The sequence below is a fragment of the Chlorocebus sabaeus genome, chromosome 14, assembly GCF_047675955.1.
Source record: "Chlorocebus sabaeus isolate Y175 chromosome 14, mChlSab1.0.hap1, whole genome shotgun sequence".
Classification (NCBI taxonomy): Eukaryota; Metazoa; Chordata; class Mammalia; order Primates; family Cercopithecidae; genus Chlorocebus; species Chlorocebus sabaeus.
Window position 1 is genome coordinate 53,933,430 of NC_132917.1, and position 12,597 is coordinate 53,946,026.

Genomic DNA, 12,597 nt, shown 5'->3' on the forward strand with positions numbered 1-12,597 from the left:
GAAATAAAAAAAAGTTGCTTGAGAAATACATGTTGTTTGTCTCCAGGCTGGATCTGTATCTCTCATGGATCAACATAAGACCTCTTTCAGTGGAGGTATGGTCTGGTCAAAACATTTGTTGAATTAGGTTGAGGCATGGGGATAAGGCCACAGTGGAGGAAAGTGATATGGCCAAGAGCAGGGCCAGCTTCAGAGGTGTATGACCTGTCCAATCACAGAGGGCCCTGGGCTTAGAAGGGCTTGCACCCATTGGTTCAATGCCTTGCTATTGCCATCTTGAAATTATTAATAATTTTTTAATAAGGGGGCAACATACTTTCATTTTGCACTGGACCCTTCAAATTATATAGCCAATCCTAGTCAAAACATCTGAGTGAACATCTGAGTCTGAGAGAGCTGGGTTCAAATCCGAGTTCTACCATTAACTGGCTGTATAATCTTGGGCAACTTATTTAACCTCTTTTCATCAGTAAAATAGGAACCCTGGTAGTATCTACCTTATAGGACTGTTGTGAAGACTAAAATAAACTATATTGCAGTTTTCATTAGATATTATTCATGTTATCATCAGTGACAAAGATTTAGATGACATTGCAAAAGCACAAAGGAACTAAGGCACCAAGCAAGGCTGGATAACTGTTTTCTAAACCCATTTTTGGGACACATTTCTGCTCTGGATGTATATATTGACGTCACCATCTTGTGGCAAGACAGGCCAAGATAATTTTCCTAATTGCAGGCTTCACTGACACATTTTGTGCCAGAACCGCAGGAGAGTAGGTGTTATTTCAAATCTGTGAATCATCACCACACACTCATGCACAGCATATTTCTTATAAATTTAAAAGAGTTGAACTCTAACCAAGATAATGGAGACATTATTTTAGAATGTAGAAATATGCCCATATAAAGGCAACTTGCTATTGAAAATACTTATTTCTGCTGCGTGGGCCCGTCGAGTCATTTTATTTGCCATACAGTTATTGAATGCAATATTCCCAACCAAAGAAGGTGCAAATCAGAAAATATCATCAGACCCATTTTACTAGGACTACATACTAATTACCACCTTGCCATGAATAAATTGATTGTATTGTATTAGAATATAGTTTGGGCTAAGTTAGGAATGAAATGTGGAGGTGAGGCCAAATGGAAGCATACTCTTCCTTTTTGACTGAATATCCCCTATTAGTTCCTTGCTTATTACTATAATTAAAAGTAGTCTTTGTCAGTACTAGTTCTTTTAAAATTATTTCTGAAGTTGAGAACAAATTTTTAAAGTGTGAAATGGATTTTTAAAAAAGGTTTTAATACATTAAATATATCATGAACTTTCTACTTAGACAAAAGACCTCAGCTACCATACCATGATAAGAAATTCTCTCCTGAAGAGTTGAGTCATGGTTCTGGAAGAAAACTCATCAATGGCTAGGGAGATAGAATTGACCCTGTGATCTGGGAAGTGAGTTCTTTCCCCCAACCAAGTCTGGTTCCATGGTTGCATGTGAAGGTCAAGTTGGTCTTCCAAGTCTCACTAAGCATTCTAACCTTGGGCTTCACTCTATTATTAAAGTCATTAGAATCTGATAAATGTAGTATTATTCATTTAGAGATTATTTTTCCTAATTTAATATTTTGCTTACAAAAGTTTTTGTAGGCCAGGCGCAGTAGCTCATGTCTATAATCCCAGCACTTTGGGAGGCTGATGCAGGAGGATCCCTTGAGGCCAGGAATTCGAGACAGTCTGGGCAACACAGGAAGATCTTGTCTTTACTAAAAACAAACAAAAAAAGAAAAGTTAGCCTAGTGTGGCGGCACATGCCTATGGCCCCAGTTACTCAGGAAGCTGAGGTGGAAGAATTGCTTGAACATGGGAGGCCGAGGCCACAGTGAGTGGTGATTGTGCCACCGCATTCCAGCCTGAGTGATGGAGTCAGTTTTGTCTCAAGAAAAAGAAAAAAAATTAACCATGTGTTAACAGCTGCATAGCAAATTTACCATTACAGCCACTTTTAAAAAATTAAATCAAGTAATTAGTTAATTTTTTTAGAGACGAGAGTCTTGCTCTGTCACCCTGCTGGAGCACAGTATCACACATAGTTCGCTCTAGCCTTGAACTACTGGGCTCAAGGGATCCTCCTACCTCAGCCTCCAGAGTAGCTGGGATTACAGGCACATGCCACCATGCCCTGCAACCTTTTTTTTTTTTTTTTCTCCTGAGACATAGTCTTGCTCTGTTGCCCAGGCTGGAGTGCAGTGGCACGATCTCGGCTCACTGCAAGCTCCGCCTCCTCGGTTCATGCCATTCTCCTGCCTCAGCCTCCCGAGTAACTGGGACTACAGGCGCCTGCCACTACCCCCGGCTAACTTTTTTGTGTTTTTAGTAGAGACGAGGTTTCACCGTGTTAACCAGGATGGTCTCGATCTCCTGACCTCGTGATCCGCCCGTCTCGGCCTCTGAAAGTGCTGGGATTACAGGTGTAAGCCACCGTGCCCGGTCCCTACAACCATTTTTTAAGTGTATAGTTCAGTAGCGTTAAATGCATTCACATGTATGGCATTTTTAAAGAGGTCTTCAGTGCCTAAATATGCAGAATTGTTTCCAAATCTTTTAGATAATTTAGACACCGACAAAAGGAAGTGACAGACGTGGCTCTGAAATTCCCAGGGAGTGCATGTTTAGGGTTTATGAGAGAGCACCTCATACCAGGCAAGGGTAGGTACACCTCAGGGCTTAGCAGGAAGCAACAGCAGGGACAAGGACAGAGATTTTCTGAGAATTTGCCATGTGTCAGTCTCTGTTCTGGGATAAGTTAGAAATAATGAACTGGGGCCAGGTGCAGTGGCTCACACCTGTAATTCCAGCACTTTGGGAGGCTGAGGTGGGCAGATCACTTGAGGCCAGGAGTTCGAGACCAGCCTGGGAAACATGGTGAAACCCTGTTTCTTCTAAAAATACAAAAATTAGCCAGGCGTGGTGGTGTATGCCTGTAATTCCAGCTACTTGGGAGGGGGAGGCAGGAGAATCTCTTGAACCCGGGAGGCGGAGACTCCAGTGAGCCAAGATCATGTCACTGTACTTCAGCCTGGGTGACACAATGAGACTCCCACCTCAAAAAAAAAAAAAAAAAAAGAAAAAGAAAAAAGAAAAGAAAAGAAAAGAAAAGAAAAGAATAATGAACTGACTAGTGCTGCCCCTGATCTTTCGTGAATCCTTCAACCATATTATAAGACTGCCTCACTTCCTCAGACACTTGCCCCTATCAATTGTGTCTTTTTCTTCCCTGTGATTTTATCCTTTCTCTCTCTATTGGCTTCCTATCCACATGTAAATACGCTGTTTCCCATTTTAATAAAACAAAATAAACCAAACCAAACAAACAAAACCCTCCCTTGTCAAAATCCTCCCTTTTAACTTTATATTCTTTTTGTGTTTGCTCACTCTTTAATGTAGGGTTTCTTTTTTCCTTTGAAAGCTGTGCAAGCATGGGCATGGTTGCAAGTCTCAAATCATTTTCCAAGGCCTTTGACAAAAAACAGCAGTCCTTGCCCCTCTGCTGCTTCTTACTCCCCTCAAACAACTATGAATACTTTCTATTCTTTCAACCAGTAATTTTTTTAAAAGAGTATCTCCTCATCTCAGAATAACAAGCTTGCTCACATTTTTCCAGCTTTGGCCATTGGGAGCTCTTTCAGATTGGCTCCACATCCCTCTTGTTTTCTGAGCACTTCCTTTCTTCCTGGCACTATACTTACTTTTTGCCAAGCTTGTCTTGTGTTTTCCCTTGTCCAGCCCTGGAATCATCTATTTTCCAAGGAGCCCTGGTTTCTTTCATTGGAGAGTGGTTTTTAGAAACCCAAATCTGGGCACAAGTGTGCTCATTGCTACTGGATGGACACTGCTTCTAGGCCTTCTCAGTGGACAGAGTTAGGAAATAAATGAATGTATTTTTATGTACAGTAAGTCCTTACTTATCGTCAGTAGGTTCTTAGAAACTGCAACTTTAAGCAAAAAGACATGTAAATAATCCAATTTTTTTCTTTTTTTTCATTAGGACCTCATGATGCAACAGTAGAAACCAATTTTTTTTTCATCAACAATCTAAAAAATGATGTTTACTGAAACATTATTTGAGGACCTGCTGTATATTGTTTCCTTTAAAGTTGCAAAGTCTTCCAGGTGCTGTGGTCAGGTGCTGTGGCTCTTGCCTGTAATCTCAGCTACTTGGGAGGCTGAGGTGGGCGGATCATGTGAGGCCAGGAGTTTGAGATCAATCTAAGCACACATAGGGAGACTCCCATCTCTAGAAGTCATTAAAAAATTAGCAGATGTGGTGGCACGTGCCTGTAGTCCCAGTTACTTGGGAGACTGAGGTGGGATGATCTCTTGAGCCCAGGAGTTCGAGGCTGCAGTTAGCATGATCTCTGGTGCATTCCAGCTTGGGTGACAGAGTGAAACCCCATCCCTGAAAAAAAAAAAAAAAAGAAAGAAACTAACTGAAGAAAAAAAATTTTGAACTCGCATATGTTAAAGTTCATTCTTTCTACTGTGGTTACATGCGTTTCAAAAAATTCATAGTCATGTATACACCACTCCAGTGCTGTGTAAAACAGTTGCATCCCCGTAAACATTGTCTTTATAGTCTCTAGTTCAATTTCTGATTGCACTTATCAAATTCCTTTGTCTTTTAAAATTTTTATTTATTTATTTATTTTTGAGGCAGTGTCTTTTTCTGTCATCCATGCTGGAGTGCAGTAGCACCATCACGGCTCACTGCAGCCTTGAACTCCTGGGCTCAAGCAATCTTCCTGCCTCAGCCTTCTGAGTAGCTGAGACTACAGGCGTGCACCCAACTAATTAAATTTTTTTCTTTTTTTGTTGATATGAGGTCTCGCTATTTTACCTAGGCTGTTCCAGAACTCCTAATGTCAAGCTATCCTCCTGCCTCGGCCTCCCATGCTGTTGGGATTATAGGTGTGAACCACCGTTCTTGGTCACAAATTCCTTTAAAGAGTTGTGCAATGGCTCTCACAGCCATTTCAGTACATTACACTCCATAGAGATAGCACTGGGCAAGTGAGAACCAGACAGGCACCGGGCGAATCTGTGCCTCGCTGAGGAAAAATAACTAAAAATGGGCAAAGGAGATCCTAAGAAGGCGAGGGGCAAAATGTCATCTTATGCATTTTTTGTGCAAACTTGTCGGGAGGAGCATAAGAAGCCGCAGGCAGATGCTTCAGTCAACTTTTCAGAGTTTTTAAGAAGTGCTCAGAGAAGTGGAAGATCACGTCTGCTAAAGAGAAAAAAAAAAATGAAGACATGGCACAGGCAGACAAGGCCCCCTGTGAAAGAGAAATGAAAACCTATATCCCTCCTAAAGGGATGACAAAAAAGAAGTTCAAGGATCCCAATGCACCCAAGAGGCCTCCTTTGGACTTTTTTCTGTTCTGTTCGGAGTATCGCCCAAAAATCAAAGGAGAACATCTTGGCCTGTCCATTGGTGATGTTGTGAAGAAACTGGAAGAGATGTGGAATGACACTGCTGCAGGTGACAAGCAGCCTTATGAAAATAAGACTGTGAAGTTGAAGGAAAAATACGGAAAGGATATCGCTGCATATCGGCTAAAGGAAAGCCTGAGGCATCAAAAAAGGGAGTCATCAAGGCTGAAAAAAAGCAAGAAAAAGAAGGAAGAGGGCCGGGTGCAGTGGCTCACGCCTGTAATCCCAGCACTTTGGGAGTCCGAGGCAGGAAAATCAGGCCTCCCAAATGAGGTCAGGAGTTTGAGACCAGCCTGGCCAACATGGCAAAACCCCGTCTCTGCTAAAAAAATGCAAAAATCAGCTGGGCGTGGTCGTGCATTCCTGTAATCCCAGCTATTCAGGAAGATGAGGCAGGAGAATCACTTGAACCCAGGGAGCAGAGGTTGCAGCGAGCCAAGATTGCACCATTGCACTCTAGCCTGGGTGACAGAGAAAGACTCTGTCTCAAAAAATACATAAATAAATAAATAAATAAATAAACAAATAAAAATAAAGAGGGAAGAGGAGGAAGATGAAGAGGATAAGGACGAGGATGAAGATGAAGATGATGCTGCTGAATAAGTTGGTTTTAGTGCAGTTTTTTTTCTTGTCTATAAAGTATTTAACCCCCTTGTACCCAATTCATTCCTTTCAAAGAAAAAAAATTGAAATGTAAGGCTGTGTAAAATTTATTTTTAAACTGTACAGTGTCTTTTTTTGTGTAGTAAACATACCACTGAACATGTCTTTAGATAACCCTGTCGTGTGGTATTTTCAGTAGCCACTACTGAAAATGTGGCTGAAACTGTACCTTGCCTGGTACAGTATGGGGACTGTAAATTGGCATGGAAATTTAAAGCAGGTTCTCCTAGGTGCAAATTAGTTATATATGGGGATGGTAGTTTTTCATCTTCAGTTTTCTCTGATGCAGCTTATAAGAAACAACTGCTCTGTTAACTGAATATTACTCTGTAATTGCAAAAAAAAAGTCGCAGCTGTTTTGTTGACATTCTGAATGCTTTTAAGTAGATACAATTTTAAAAATGAGTATTGTCGTCCTTAAAAAAAAAAAAAGAGCTGTGCAATACTCTATCTGCCACCAGAGGACTCTTCTTTGACATCTGTGCCACCTTCAAGAAAGGCAATAGATTTCTAAGGTTTCCAGCTGAAAATGGCTGGAAGGGCTCTGTTAGAAAAATCAGTCATTGGTAAGTTGATGGAAGCAGGTGGTCCATGAGGACAAGATACACTCTAGGGAAAAGGAGAGAGAGCAACTAACTGGGGAGTTCTGATTGTATGGAGTGCTTTCCCCAGAGGGAGAATGTGCCAGTTATCAATTTATTGCCTCTCAGCTCCCTTCACTGACTCATCATTAAAATAGATCTTGGCCCTTTAGTTTTCCTTTTACTATAGCAGGCAAAATGTTTCATAAGTAGAGGGTGCTGGAGAGAGGCATTGAAGAAAAAAGGTGTTTTCCTCCCTGGTCCTGATGGCTTGTTGGTCAGATCCCTGAAGAGCATGTTGTTTTCTTCACTGCTGGCTCAGTATAAGTGCCTACAGGGCATTGCTTTTGCTGTATGCCTTCTTCAGCTCTTTTCTTGACTGGAAGAGTGTGGTTAGGAGACCCAGACAGCATGGCTTTCATCCTGTCCTATATTGCTGCTTTGCATAGGCACGCTGGGGTCCCCATAGGGCTGGCTGTCTAGTGAACTGGATGCCCAGCCTTTGTCCACTGGCTCAGGCTGCTCTGGTCCAAGTCATATGCAGGGGTGCGCTTGATTGCTGTGGAAGGCCTCCCCAGCTCTCAGTCTCACCAGCACCCACAGTGGCAGCCCAACTCACTCTGCACACCCACCCATCAAATTCAGCTCGCCTGGGCCCTAGATATCCTCACACAGACACTGCGTGTTTCAGGCCTCACACCTACAGCGGCTCCCTGACCCTCTCTGTACCAGTCCCCCCCATACACCCAGCATACCCACCAGCTCTGACTTAGCTGCCCCAAAGGGTTACTTCTTTCCTGGTAACTCTTAGCCATCTCTGGGTTGTGCAACTTAGGAACTCCTCTGCCACCAAGTAGATTGTGACCACACCTTCTTCAGTGAGCTCTGATCCCTTCCTCCAAGTTTGTCCTTTCGTTGGAACTTTCCCTCGGTTCTACAGCAGTGTTTAGAGCTTTCATTCTATCTTTAGAGTCACTCTCCTATCATTCTTTACTCAATAATTCTTTATATTAAACATCACTGTTTAAATTACTGTGTGGTTTTTGCTCTTGATTAGACCCTAACTAATTAAAGTTTACTCTCACTGGGAGAGGGCAACAGGTGTTATGGTTTTTCATTAAATCTCATTTCAAAAAAGAGAAGAGAGCAATTTCCTGTCAAGAAACTGGATGTTGATATTGGCACAGACTCTCTGGGTAGAGGATGGAATTGATATAAAAACCCTAACCAGTAACGCAGGCCCTAGGCCCCAGATCCTGGCTTATATTCAAGTATAGTTTCAAGATAGGGATTTTCCTGTACAATGAAAGAACAGCTTCTGAGTGCCTATCATAACCCAGAGCTGGTAAGGGTTTAAGATGTTTGCTAGACTTCTGCCTACAATGGAATAAGGTAAGTTATTCTGGGAACATTATTACTTACAGTGAGAAGTAAAATTCACCTTCTTTTCATTGAGGTGGCACTTAAAAATAGCATAAGAGACAGATAGTTTCTAGATTAGGTATAATGTGCTAATAATGTAAAAAAGGTTCTTCTTTTGCTTCTTTCTTATTCTTGCCAACGATGCATTTCTAAGTTTCTCTTTTAAAGAAGATTTCCTGGGTCTGAAAAGGAAGTTCAAAGTCCTTGTGATATTCTGCTGACAGACTGATCTTGTTTTGATTTTTTTGAATGTTCTGTTTCTCCTCTTCTGCAAACAATGGGTCATTTTTGTCTCTCGATTTTACTTAGCTGTGGTTTGAAGTCTTCTTAACGTAACAGTACTGTGTGTTAACCATGCTCTGATTAAAGAGTGAAGCTGAGGTTCTCCAATGTTCCTTAAAGATTTCCTTGGTTAACTCTACCACATCTATACATCTCTGATAATGATATCTGCAGTCTTGTTCATAAAATAAGATGCATTACCAAGGTGAGATGATTGCCCACAATCACATATCTAAAGAAGGAAGGAACAGGTAACTCCTCTGAATACAAGAGACTTCTTTCTAAAGGATTTGACTATCTCCCATTGTTTTCCCATGTTTATCCTCATAGTACTCTAATGAGGTAGATACTACTTTAGAGGTAAGAAAGCCAGGCTAAATAAATTAGGTAGATTTGTCCAAGAAGTTTCAGTAGTAGTATGCAGACTAGAAGATGTATTTTAATTCTCTGGCTTTATGTAAATATTTACTTACTAACTTTTCCTCATATGGAAAAGAGCTGGCTATGCAACAATTGGTTTTCCTTTTTCTTTTTCTTTTTTTTTAGACAGTCTCACTCTGTCAACCATGCTAGGGTGCAGTGGAATGATCTCACCTCACTGCAACATCCACCTCCTGGGTTCAAGCAATTATCCTGCCTCAGCTTCCCAGGTAGCTGGGACTATAGGCACGCATCACCATGCCCAGCTAATTTTTGTATTTTTAGTAGAGATGGGGTTTCACCATTTTGGCCAAGCTGGTCTAGAACTCCTGACGTCAAGAGCTCCACCCACCTTGGCCTCCCAAAGTGCTGAGATTACAGGCGCCCAGCCTGGTTTTTCTTAAATGAGATAATTTCTTCCTCTTTTCCTAAATCATCTGTCAGGAATAATAAAATTAAGTATTATTTATAATAATTCCATTACTCACAGTAATAATTGTGATAATAATGTGAACAATTTGTATTTATATACCATTCTATTATTCACAAAGCATTTTAACATATATTGTCCAATTTCATTCCCACAAAAATCCTTGTAAGGTAAATAGAAAAAGTATTATTTTTCTATTTTACAAATGAAAAATAGAGACTCGGAGAAGTTAATCGAATTTCTTAATATCATATATTTAGGACGTGATGGTGGAGACTGAATTGGATCCTAAATCTAACTCTAAAACCTGTTCCATGACACCCTCCATATACTACATAATAGCCGAAGACATATTAAGCCTATCTGCTGTTCAACAAATTACATGCACCCAGATGTCCAGTTTGGCAGAGAGAACAATGCTTCTAAGTGTTCAGTTATGAATTAAATTCTGAAGTTAGAGAAATATTGGACACATATTGAAATTGTGTATTCTATAACATGTGTTGTGATAAACACAGAGTCTAATAATGTATAGTACTGTCAGATATAGTACCTCCATAGACATGCTGTAATATAGTAGTACTGTCAGATATAGTACCCCCTTAGACATACTGTAAATAGATTTCTTCCACTCTACGGAAACTGAAGCTCAGAGAAGTTAAATAACTTATTTGTACCAGTCTCCTATGATTTCAAAATGCTGCTTTTTCTAGATTAATGTAGTTGATTTCAAAAAAGATGTCCATATGAAAAAAGTTCTCCAGGGAGCAGAGAAAAAGAGCTGGTTGTCTTCCGCTGGCTTGAGGAGGATCAGTGAGTGGAACCAGGCACTGGTGGAACTAATCAGGGTGTCATCCAAGCAGGACACCCTAAGTTTGTCTGCTTATCTACTGATTTGATAGGCAGCAAAGAAGATATCACCATTCATGGCCGGGTGACATGGGCAGTTTCTTACATTTTTGCCTATCGTCAAGGATACGATTCAAATAAAATCATACATTCTTTCCACAGGTTGTCAACATCCATTGACTGATTTAGGTTTGATCGTATCCATTGGCAAAGGCACATGCTTACTGAGTTTACCAGAAGCACAATAGCCAGTACTACTTATATTTCCATTTCTTTTTTAAAGATATTTTTGCTGAGAATGTGCAGTTGAATTCCAGATGGTAAAGTGAGTATCAAATGGAACCTCTTTGTATTCTTTAAATGAATGATAGCTCTCTGTGTGTTTATAATGATGTATATTTTCAATAATGACATATTCTGGATTTTCTAAGATAGTTCTTATTTCAAATTATTTATTTTTCCCATGGAAAAGCTTATCTTGGTCCAGATTTTTTTATTCAGAAAATAGTAACTATATCACATGTTGTGCCTGTTATCTGTATTTTATTTGCCATTTGTCACCTGTACTTAAATAGCGTTCTACTATATTATCTGTTGATTCCTATATTAAGAATATATTGAATTTTCTGTAAATCTAAAATCAGAAAAAAATACTTTTAAAGGGCCGGACGCGGTGACTTAAGCCTGTAATTCCAGCACTTTGGGAGGCCGAGACGAGCGGATCATGAGGTCAGGAGATCGAGACCATCCTGGCTAACATAGTGAAACTCGGTCTCTACTAAAAATACAAAAAAAAATTAGCGGGCGTGGTGGCGGGCGCCTGTAGTCCCAGCTACACGGGAGGCTGAGGCAGGAGAATGGCGTGAACCTGGGAGGCGGAGCTTGCAGTGAGTGGAGATCGCACCACTGCACTCCAGCCCGGGCGACGGAGCGAGACTCTGTCTCAAAAAAAAAAAAAAAAAAAAAAAACTTTTAAAAAGAACTGAAAGGAACTTAATTATTTGTATAAGACAAACAATTTTTCTTTTATTTATTCATTATATATATTTAATATATCTGATATGACAAATAAGTTATCTATATCTTGCTCGCACCAAAACATTAATTCCATTTGCAAAGTTATGTGAAAATTATCGCTATTATCCCAATAATTCAGATAAAATAGCTTTCTAGTGCATTTTCTTCTTCAATATTTGGGTTGATAGGGAAGGGATATGAATTTTGACTTGAACCATAAACTAGATTGTCTAGATTGACTGATTTCATGACATAACCATGCAACCTGCCCTTGGGGTTTCTTGGTGATGAAATTTTTCTTACTGTTCTCATATATTTTGTTTCCAGCTATAAATTCATACAATTATCAGTGTTTGGTTTTGGCCAAGTCATAATTGTGAGTGAAGAACCATGGAAGGAGAACATTTTTTGCTCATCAACTACTTTCATAAAATCAACAATTTGCTTAAGTGAGTCTTCAAAATAAATACTGATTTTAATGAATATCAACCTTTTACAGTTCATCAGAACATTTTGGTATGTAAAATTAGCCTCAGGATGGCAGAACTTATGTGTTAGAGACATTTTGAGCAAAAAAGTGTTCATGTAAAAGAAACAGATATTGAGTCTATGTTTGATTGATTCAATTCTAAGAGAGTTTTTTACAGTCATGTAAGCACTGACAGACTGTTCTGTCTACCAGAGAAGTACGTTTTATTAGATGCATACTAAATTTGTTTACTCTGGATTAATAGGTTCTGATTTTACACACTTCTTTACTGTTTTTTATATATATATGTTGTGAACAAAAATATATATAATACTGTTGTTTATAGGATACTGAATATTTGGCAATTTGTAAGGTGAATTGTGGGAATTACTCAAATGAAGAGTCAAAACAGAGAAGGCTCTGGATGATGTAATGAGGTCACCATTTGAGAGGGGCTTGAGTGAGAACCAGGCTAAGGCAGAGCAGAGAGAGGCTTTTGATTTGGTTATTAAATGCCAAAGAGATGTGGTGTAGTAAATGTAAAGAAGAAATGAACATTTGGAAAATAAATATTTTAAATTCATATTTAATGCTTTGGGATATTCACTTTTCACACACAGAAAATAGGAGAAAATGTTTTTCCCTTTGTGAATAATTCTTTGAAAATTCAAATATTGGTCCCTGAGGGAGGTAGGGCATATGAAGCAATGATTGATCTCTTCCTAAATTTAGTAAATATTGGGTCTTTGAAGACATTTCACATTAAATGGAATGTTAGTGTTAACACATTATACAAGCTAAAATGTGAATAATCTCTGGACTTACTCTCATTGGTCCTTTTTCGGGGAAGGGTTATCAGTTTGTTTTATCAAAGTATTACAAAGCTATATACAATATTAAATAGTACTACAAAGCTTATATTTAAAAAAAAAAAAAAAAAAGCAGTACCTTCTCCCTCCCCTGA

General features: G+C 39.5%; 1 pseudogene; it reads left to right on the forward strand.

Annotated features, from left to right (window-relative positions):
- The first annotated feature begins 4,844 nt into the window (after positions 1–4,844).
- Positions 4,845–6,197, forward strand: LOC119627234 (high mobility group protein B1 pseudogene; annotated as a pseudogene).
- The last annotated feature ends 6,400 nt before the right edge of the window (positions 6,198–12,597 follow it).